The sequence below is a fragment of the Anopheles nili genome, chromosome 2, assembly GCF_943737925.1.
Source record: "Anopheles nili chromosome 2, idAnoNiliSN_F5_01, whole genome shotgun sequence".
NCBI lineage: Eukaryota > Metazoa > Arthropoda > Insecta > Diptera > Culicidae > Anopheles > Anopheles nili.
This window is the reverse complement of record NC_071291.1, coordinates 31,313,953-31,323,678: the sequence shown is the minus strand read 5'-3', so window position 1 is coordinate 31,323,678 and position 9,726 is coordinate 31,313,953.

The following is a 9,726-nucleotide window of genomic DNA, read 5'->3' as shown; positions in this document are numbered from 1 at the left end:
AAAAACCCCAAGCGGCAAAGTTATCGTTTTGCGTTGGCAGTACTGATGATTCAATTTATCAATGAGGAAGCATGAACTTCGTCAACTTTGTTATCAACTTGCAGCAACTGGCAGCTGCAGCAGCAACACCCGACCATCAGTAAGGGAAGTTACGTTGAAAGTTTAAATTACGCCGTTCTCAACTTCACATTCCGGAGACGGGTATTGCCGTACGTAGTGTACTGGTAGTTCAGTGTGAATTTTGCTAATAGTTACACCATCTAAAACGACTAACGGAGCGAAATCATTCATCGCAAGATAACAACCAAACCGCGCAACTTCTATGCAATGAAGCGTAGTGGAAAATAATGCATTTTCCAGATGCAAAGAACAATCATATTAAAATTTGAATATTTTCATTATTAGCATTTGTATTATTACTAAATTTCGTTACAACGGATAGACACCGAGTAAAAACAACTGTCCATGAAATAAACATTTCAGCACATGAATATAAAAAAATACGTATGATAACAAAGTTTGTAAAAGCACAAGTCAAATGCACAAAATTATGCATTTCTACTTCTTTTTTGAAAATGTTGTGCAATGTTAAAACACCATTAATTTACTTGATGATATCAAATTTACGGTGAACCTGACGTGGGAGAATAACAATAAAAAAAACGAATTCAAACCCGAAAATGGTTGCATTTCTACCGACGATAGCATTGTTCGCTCATTGCTTAATTCATAACAAATGATGAAATCCTGGCACGAGCCATATATTGCACCTTCCTGGAAACTGAGGAAGAATGGCGAAGAAGCAAAAAAGCCAGCAATCCAATTTGCAGTCAGCTTTCACTCCATTAAACGTCGAAGTTTTTTTCCCCCAACGTTTTCATCCAAGCCATGTGCAGGAGAGCGTGTTCTGGAAATTGCATCACACCGTTGACATGGGAATTCATTACCAGAATTTGCATGAAGTTGTCATTTGTTCGCGTTGGTTTTTTCTCCGGATTCCGCCAGGGTTTACTGTTTATTTATTGTGCTTGCCACGTGTAGCTTGATTTCGGTCGAAATGCATTGGGGTATCATTTGTCGTTGCTTTCGTGTTACGTTCACCAACAACTGGGTTGCAGCTTGCTGCCAGCGACACATCCACACGGTGCGTAATCTTTCGGTTGTTCATCGATGAAACGACGCAAATTGCATTCATATTGCACCGTCCAGCGTGCGTCAATGTGATGTTGCGTTGTACACGATCAGCATCCCCGAAGGGAATTATGAACAACGAAGCACTATTTTATGCATTCTGTGGTCGTGCAAACATTGCACAACGAGCCCGGAAGGGGTCGAAAACTGCAGGATCCTGTGGAGGAGCTGTGTGACAAACTCATCGCATATTCGTGATCTCATCGTTCAACGGTGCGGTGAAACGGTAACACGAATAAAAAATAAGCTTGATGTCAGTTATGAGCAAACACTGCAAAAAACTCGAATCGAACAATTTATGTGAACGACTTGAATTATTTTTTACGCATCGTATAGAAATAACTGCCATGGTTGAATTTCCATGTATAAATTACTGCTAGTTTGGAGTTCAGAGTTTAACATGAGTTTCAGTCGTTTAACATGAGTAAAATTGCTTTCAAAAGTATGTTTCAATTTCTAAAATATCGTATTCATTGATTTTTTTTCTTTTTTATTCATTAACCATCACCAAAACTAACAGCAGAATTGTCATTATCCATAATCGTGCTGGTATGGGTATCATCTACCATTCCTCCTTCGCTGTCAGTGATTGTCGAGGAAAACAGGCGATTTCCTTTCATCAGTAAGTGTAATAAAACCCACCAGCACGATGCTATCTTTCGCTAAACCCACCTCGGAAAATCTCATCAATCACGAGGCCACGCACCCATCGCCCCATGATCATTTTCCCGACCCAGTTCTGTCCAGTAGCTGCCGGTGGGGAATAAATGAAACCCGATCCCACTCGGTTGTTTTTAAGCTTGGTCTTCGCCTGTCAATGCTCTCCCGCGTGCCTTAGCCGAGAACCACCCTGCACTCATGCAGTTCACGCTTCGTGTTGGGCTCGACCAGCGTGCAGTAAATCCCAACACAGAGACACCGACACCTAGCCGCGGAACCGACCCAGAACCGATGGCTGATGTAGCAGCTCGGAAAGGTATAAAATAGCAATTTTCAATTTATATCAATTTTAAACCTCGTACACCCATCTCCGCTCACCCAACCGCACTACCGAGTGCTGTCAAAGCGTTGGACAGTTTTCTCTTGCTCCGCCCCAACAGGGTACTAGCCGCGGCCGGATCCTGCCGAGCGGTGTGATGAATTTCCGCTCGATCAGTTTAAACATCCTCGCAGCCGGACGATCACACCACCCGTCGGGGATGGATGCAGTATGCACCGGCAACGGACCGTAGCCGAAGCGACGTCAAATGCAACCATGCTGGCACAAACTGTGGGACGAAAAACAGTGGCAAGCCAGCGCATCGAGCAAAAATTCCACCTCGCACCAAACTGCCCTTACAGATAATCGTTTTTGCTGGCGCTTTAAAACGAGGACGAGTGGTGAGAAGATGCTGAAATTCCGCATCAGCCCGTGGCCGAGGTTGGAAGCTTTTCTGCAACGATAAATGAGTTATCGCGTTTGCGCGCGCTGAGCGTTTCGGTTGTTGCAGAAGGACAACATTTTATCGCAACCGCAGCCGGTTCGGAAGGGTATCGGCTTCCATTTTTTTTTCGCCTTCATTACTACGCCAATCTCGCGCAGTGTCTCGCGGTTGCCCCGTCAGTGATTGCTGCGATGAATGAGCCGATGTTTCGTCCGCTATCGTTTGGCTATTCACGCGCGAGATGAGTGCATCGATAGAGCAGCTGCTTCACACCATGTCACTTGCTCTTCTGGCAAGGGGAAGTGTTGTGAGTACTAATAAACCTTGCATTGACAGCTGCTAAATTACGTTCCGTCGGCATGGCAACGTGGCGTAATTTGTGGTGCGAAGGTATGTCACGCGACGCGAAACACTTCCATCGCCATTCGTGCAGGAAGCCCGCACACTTTAGTCGGTTAAACCTTTTGAGCGCAGAAGTTTGATGTAGGAACCTTGTTAAGGGTTTCCATGTTCACCATCGAGTTTGGTTGCGTTTCGTCTGGCCAATGGGAAATATTTTACCAAACGCGTTCGCCAACTATGACCTGGAGGCAAAGGCAACGGTTCTCTTTCGCTTTTACGCTTTTAATGGAACCCCTAATGAACATAATGCACTGGGACGTACTTTTGTGTCTAATTGTTAAAATTAATCTCTCGCAAAACCACAAAGCATTTCGCCCAGCTTCCTTGCCGGGCCGCACAAACCGACCCTCCGTTGTTGTCCCTTCGAGCCGGTAAAACAACCAAGCCCAACTGAACAACCCTCGGAGCAAAACTCCCTTTCGGCCACCAAATTAGAAAAACACCGAAAACTCATCCGCCCCAACCACGGCTCGTTTTCGCTCGTTCTCAATTTACATCCGATCTTCATGGATGCATTCGGTGCGCTCCCTACGTCTGCCTCTTTTACGCCAGCCACATGAGCGGGTAAATGTAATTCTCCCTCTGGGGACCGATATGTCGGATGTGCCCTTTTTTCCGGACGCTCCTCAGGAGCGCTCAATCATCCCCGGATGTCAACCATTTCCGCAAATTTTGTGCCGGTAACATTTTTGAGCCACCGATAGCCCTTCACGTACCGGGTTTCATCCACTCGAGACCATCGTGCCGAGCCCCTGTGAGAAACGACCTCGGCCGGGCTTTGTGTTTCGGATGTGGGAAAACGGAACGGGCTAATTAATTTTGTTTCGTACGGTGGGTCTATCTATTGTGCCGGGTGATGTTGTGTTTCGTTGAAGAAAGTATGCTTCTGTGTTTTTTTTTCGGTTCACCTTTTGAAGCCACATTTCGAGTCCTTATTTCCAGACATCTGCGACATGTGAGAGATACAATAATGCGTTGGGCCACCCAGCTCAGACAAAGGTACTGACGACTTTTTTTCCTGTTCATTTCACTCAACCCATAACAAGGCGGGATCGCTTGACTAGGGACACAACCACAATCAATCCTTTTGTGGATTTTGTGGTTTACAGGTTCTTTTTGCCCGGTCCGGGTCTCACTAAAGCGATTTGTATTTTTTCAGGCAGATGTTTTTGTCAGATTAGGATACGCATGTATGAATTCGAGTCTTGAGGGGTTTTTAAACTCAACGTGACATTAAACAGTGCTTTGGGTGAGAGTGTCACGAAACTTATTCTTGGCTGCGAACACAAGGAAAGTTTTTCTGTTCTAATTATGCATTTATGTTGCTTTCGATAAAGCAAAACAAAGTTATAAATTTCGTAAAAAATTTTTTTTCACATATTTTAAATATAAAAAGAAAAGGTCTTGTTTTTGAATTGAAATTAGCTTCAATTTATTCTTTGATATAGACTTATAAGTTCATGAAAATGTACGCCGTTATAAGTTGCAGCTTCGTTTCATTAAACATCTCCCCAGCGGCGTCGGTGGCACGTTGACAAATCGAAATCTAATTTTCCACCAATCAACAACGATAAACGAAAGAACGAACGATGAAATAATTTCTATCTAGATCCGTGTACATTCCCAACACACTCTTACCCATATCTGCCGGGTAAATTGGCTCCATGTGGGACTGGTTTCAGTGTGGGAGAATATGCGAAAGAGGGTTTCCCAAACATGCCCGTTATGATAGTAACTATTTGGAAGGGACTCAGAAAGGGCCGACAGCCGTGTAGTCGAGGCTATCCTCGAACAAGCGAAATTATCAAACCATACGGGGTTGATTCCGTCCCACAGGGGTTTGCGGGCAGAATCCGTCCGGCGGGGAAACATCCGATCAACGTAGATAATTATTCCAATCAAGAAAATCCAATAATCATACACCAGCTCCACTGGTATCGTTCGTCGTTGGTGAAGGGTTTTTCGAAAGTCGTACGTCAATGAGCCAAAGCGCTGCTGGCTGCCACGGGATTCAGGAAACGGATGGAGCACGCTTTCACCGTAGATATGGTTCCGGTATACTCGTTAGCGCTCATTTCCGATCGATGGTGAGCCTCAAACATACATACCAAATTTTGCCAATACCAATTCAAATCAAATGGTCCAGCTAAAAGTGCTTCACGAATGAACTTAACTAGGTGATAAGTGCTTGATAAGTAGACACTATGGTCTATAGTGCAAGGTTAAAGCAGTTGATGAAGGATATTCTAATATGAAATGACAGGCTGCCGGCGATAACATTTTCATAATACTACACTATTATTGATTAGAGAACTCAACTGTATCACAGTAAACTACACACTGCAGTATTATTGATCCATTTTTGAATCATTTTATGAAATATGATAATTTGTTGAAAAAAATGTTGATTCTTAAACAATCCACCATCTATTTTACATTCTCACGATAATGATGTTAAATAACGAAAGTGTCAAATGGATTTAAATATTAGATAATAATTAAACTGGCCCCATGATGAAGAATAATATTCACTATTTATTTCTAACTAATTATTTGCTCTCATGATTAAATAACAGCTTCCTGGAAATATTTCTCATCTCATAGTGTTTGCGTCTAATGTTCAAATGATATTTACCTGAAAAGGTTTCTCATTTCAAAGCATCTGTGAATCACGGCAATGATAGACCACACAACATACATCATAGTTTTCTTCTCCCAATACATACCATCCCATAGGGTTCGAGCTCAATCAATCAATGGTGAAAGCTCGTCTTTGCAAGCTAATACCATTACCAGAGCACATCAAATGCTTCTGTTTCAGGAGCGACGTCAAAAATAATTCTCCATTAAATTATCCCAACGCGTTCCATTAACCTTCTCTCGTTCCCAGGTGGTAAACAATTACCCACGCACTGCCTCTGCTACATAAACAATCCATATTCCATACCCATAATCCATCCGGTTCTATCCTTGCCCATGTCAGCCGATGGTTCGTGCTGCAGGTTCGTGTTGTAGAGAAGACTGTTATTTATTCCCGTCTACTTGGAGAGTTTTTTCAACGAAAAATCACCAAGAAAGCATGAGGCGATTTTTTCTTTTCAGGCAACAAAACAAGGTCAGAAGCGAAAGCATTCGATGTGAGCAAGAAATCTCATTCTTCCCCCACCAGTCACTGTAGCTGATGGTTGCCCACTTCAACGTAACAGCTTGTAGACTTTTGACATCCGACAAAAATATTGGATTACCGTTTCAAAACAGCCACTTAAAACCATGCGGCTGTTCGTTCGTCTGGCAAAATACAGCGTGGTTTTAAGCAGATTTAAAGCGAAATTGAAGTATTATCACTAAATTTCAATATTTTCATTGTGTTTTTACGAAAATGAGAGATTTTTCTAGCTATTACACTCTATAACAGAAGAGTATTCTATTGACTTAGTTCAAAAGATTGTTATAAAATTATTAACTATATTTGCTTCACATTTCTTCATATTCGTATCATATACCTTAGGGACTATGTTCCAATCTTCTTTCCTACATGCTGTATAAAAGTAGAGTAAAATGTCGCATGTAATAGTCACTACCCAGTACGTGGCAATATTTGCATAGCTGATTCGATTTGTGTTTCAGGTCTTGTTTGTTGTTACTGGGGGTCCTTTTTCTTGTTCAAACTCTATGCTCTTTACCCGATTCCGATGCTTAGGGAAAAAACTAACACAAAATTAAAAATATGTTCTATTTTATTATGTTTTAATGCATATCAAGTTGTTTATGAATGCGTTAGCAACAAATTATGAGTATGTCTTTTTTTGTAAAGTTTTTTAAATGTCGTTAGGAAAAAATAATATAAAATCTTTTTTTAGTAGACAAATTACACATAATATTCACAACATTTAAGATTCATCAATATAATAACGTTTGGTGCAAAATACATTTGGTTTGATTGAACCAATTGCTTATAGTTTTAACTTGGTGACTGGAAATTTTTTCCCAGGAACCAATAAAAAACCCTTACCTCAACAACATTTCCCACGATTACATAGTCATTATCTAGAGAAATACGTCATTTTCCGATATATTGATGTGGCTCGATGTCAACCAATAAGCTTTACTAGCCTCAAACCAACCCTAAAATGGGTCCGGAACAACCCACCATCATTGTACTGCTGATTGACGTGTCCTGCGGATTTTTGCTTTCCACCGCTCCGCGCTGTTCGGTTTTCTAATCCCATATTCGAGAAGTAAAACTCCCACACACAAGTTTTGCTCCATCGCACCTGGTGTCTCGCTTCGTGAGCTAAACGGATGTCGCGCCGACCATAGAAGGGTTGGTCTTTAGGTAGGTTCTATTGAATTCAAGGATCAAAGCAACTAAGCTCAAAACGAGCCTCAAAGACGCCGCAGCAAACGAATCAATTGATCTTTCCTGTCAACAAGCAAGCGGCAAATAAATAAAGCCTGTTTTTCTCGACGATAGCAAAAAAACTGAGATCTGTTGAGATAAGGTCTGTAACACTGTAAGACTGGTTGTAAATTTAGAAACACGTTGCTTAAGTTACGATGCGATTCGACTTTCCATGCCCATGAGCGCAAGGAGTAGCAGATTTGTTCAAAAAGCTACAGTTTATATTTGAGCGTTGTAAGCTTCTTGTGGCAGCGTGCTCTGGTACAAGACACAGTAGCTTACCATCCAGCTACTCCAGCTGCCACCAATCCATCAGGAATATTAATCAGTATTGAAATTTGTTGGCAGCATCAACAACTCACCGTTTCGGTCGACGGCGAAAAACATCAACAAACCACCAGGCGCCTCCATCCTGCCGCGATCCACGGGTATAGTACGTGTTTTAAATTGCTGTGCTGTCGGAGGGTTTCTTTATCTCAACTGCCTTCGCTTGTGATTAATTTGCGCCATATTAATGATAATCGTTGAATAAATTACATCCTCCATCTTCACCGCTCTTCGGTCATATTACCGATTCTACGCGATCGGCTGTCATGAGCATTGGTTTTTTCTTCTTTCTTCTCTGGTTCTTTCTTTTTTTCTTCCAGCATTTGGCTTATTGACACTGGATGCAGATAGGTTTTGCGATGGCAATCAGCTTCAAACAACAGCAGGGTTAAATTAAAACCAACTCCAGTCAAAAGCAGCTGCTTCCAATGGCATCTTATTACAACACTTTTTATCAAAACCTTTGCTTTTTCTATCGATTTCTATTTGGTCAAGTTCGGAACCTTTTTATTCTTAAAAATAACAATGTTTTCATCAGAGTAGGCATTGACAATATTCAGTTAACCAATATTTAAGATACAAAATATAGACCAACTTTATCAACTGTTTGACCCTCCAAAAAATTGCTTTTTAAATAAGCATGAAGTTAATATTCTTTCAAATTTTAATGCGTTTGCATAAACTTCTCAGAATTGCTTTTGGCTGTTTTTTCCTAAAATCTTTATCTAATAGTCACAGCATCCGTTCAACTGAAAATCTGTACCACATTGTATCAACCATCTTTAACATCCTTCACCTCGCATTGTTTCTCGAGTAATGCACGGTACACTCGCCAAATAGACGCAGTCAACGAAAGGCCATTGTGCAAAGGTGCCCGCAAAGAAGAAATTAATCCCCCAGCCGATTCGCCGCTGCTAAGTGCTTTTCCGGAGGCCAAGCACTTGATTTCCTTGCGGTTCGTTTCTCCACACTCCAACGCTCGAGTGTAGGTTCGTCCACTCGTTACGCTTCGTTCAAGAGGAATAATGATTCTCTTCGCTTCCACGGTAATTCCACGCGCCATCCCGTGTTTTCCGTTTACCTCCTCCTGCTTCACCTTGACGGTGGACAACGAGTGAAAGTGTACAACCATGAATCCATCAAATGGGAAATCCTCGTGACCTCGTTTCGTGATGTCAGGGGTCTAGGGAGTTTGGGATGGTAATTTAATCTCCTCACTTAGGATTAGCATGCCTGTGAAACTACTCTGGCCGGCAAAGACAATTTGGACGCACCTTTTATTACAAACGAAACACGCACTGGCCAATGCTTGTCCGGTGCCCTGCGGTTGTTCTCGTTGTCCTTCGTCTGCAAAAATGCTTGCCAAACAATGCGTAACCACCACTATTCCTTAAGCAACAACCTGCGTCAAATTAATTCCACCTGAAACCGTTTACCATGGAATTAATGGCGGACACGGACAGCCGGTTCCAGCGTACGTCATAAAACAAATGATAGATTAAGTAGCACAAAACGCTGCTCACCGTTCCCGATGAAACCAATGCTTGGTAGCAGACCAGCGTATCCCAAACGGTGAGAACTTATCTTCGTGTCTGAGTAATTATGGCATTTCAGTCGGGACCAACATAAAGCTGACTATCCATTTCGGATGGTTACGGTTGCTATCTGCTGCTTAAGCCATTATTCAGGTATTTTCCTTTTGGCTGCAAGGAGACATTTCACATCGCACGTTCTTTTTCAGCTCCATGCAACCATTCAGAAAAGGACTGTGAAAAATAATGAATCATCTAACCTTGGGGGTCTTAGGTGACGACGATTAAAATCAATTAATTTGAATGCTCACTTTGAGCTTCATGCGTTTAAAAGATTTTCTGATTCAATGGGCTAACAAGCCATAACTAAAATGCAGGTTAAAACAGCATTTCGCAGTGTCGGCTGTGCAAGGTGTTTAGTTGGACAAACAAGCATGCTCACAAACAA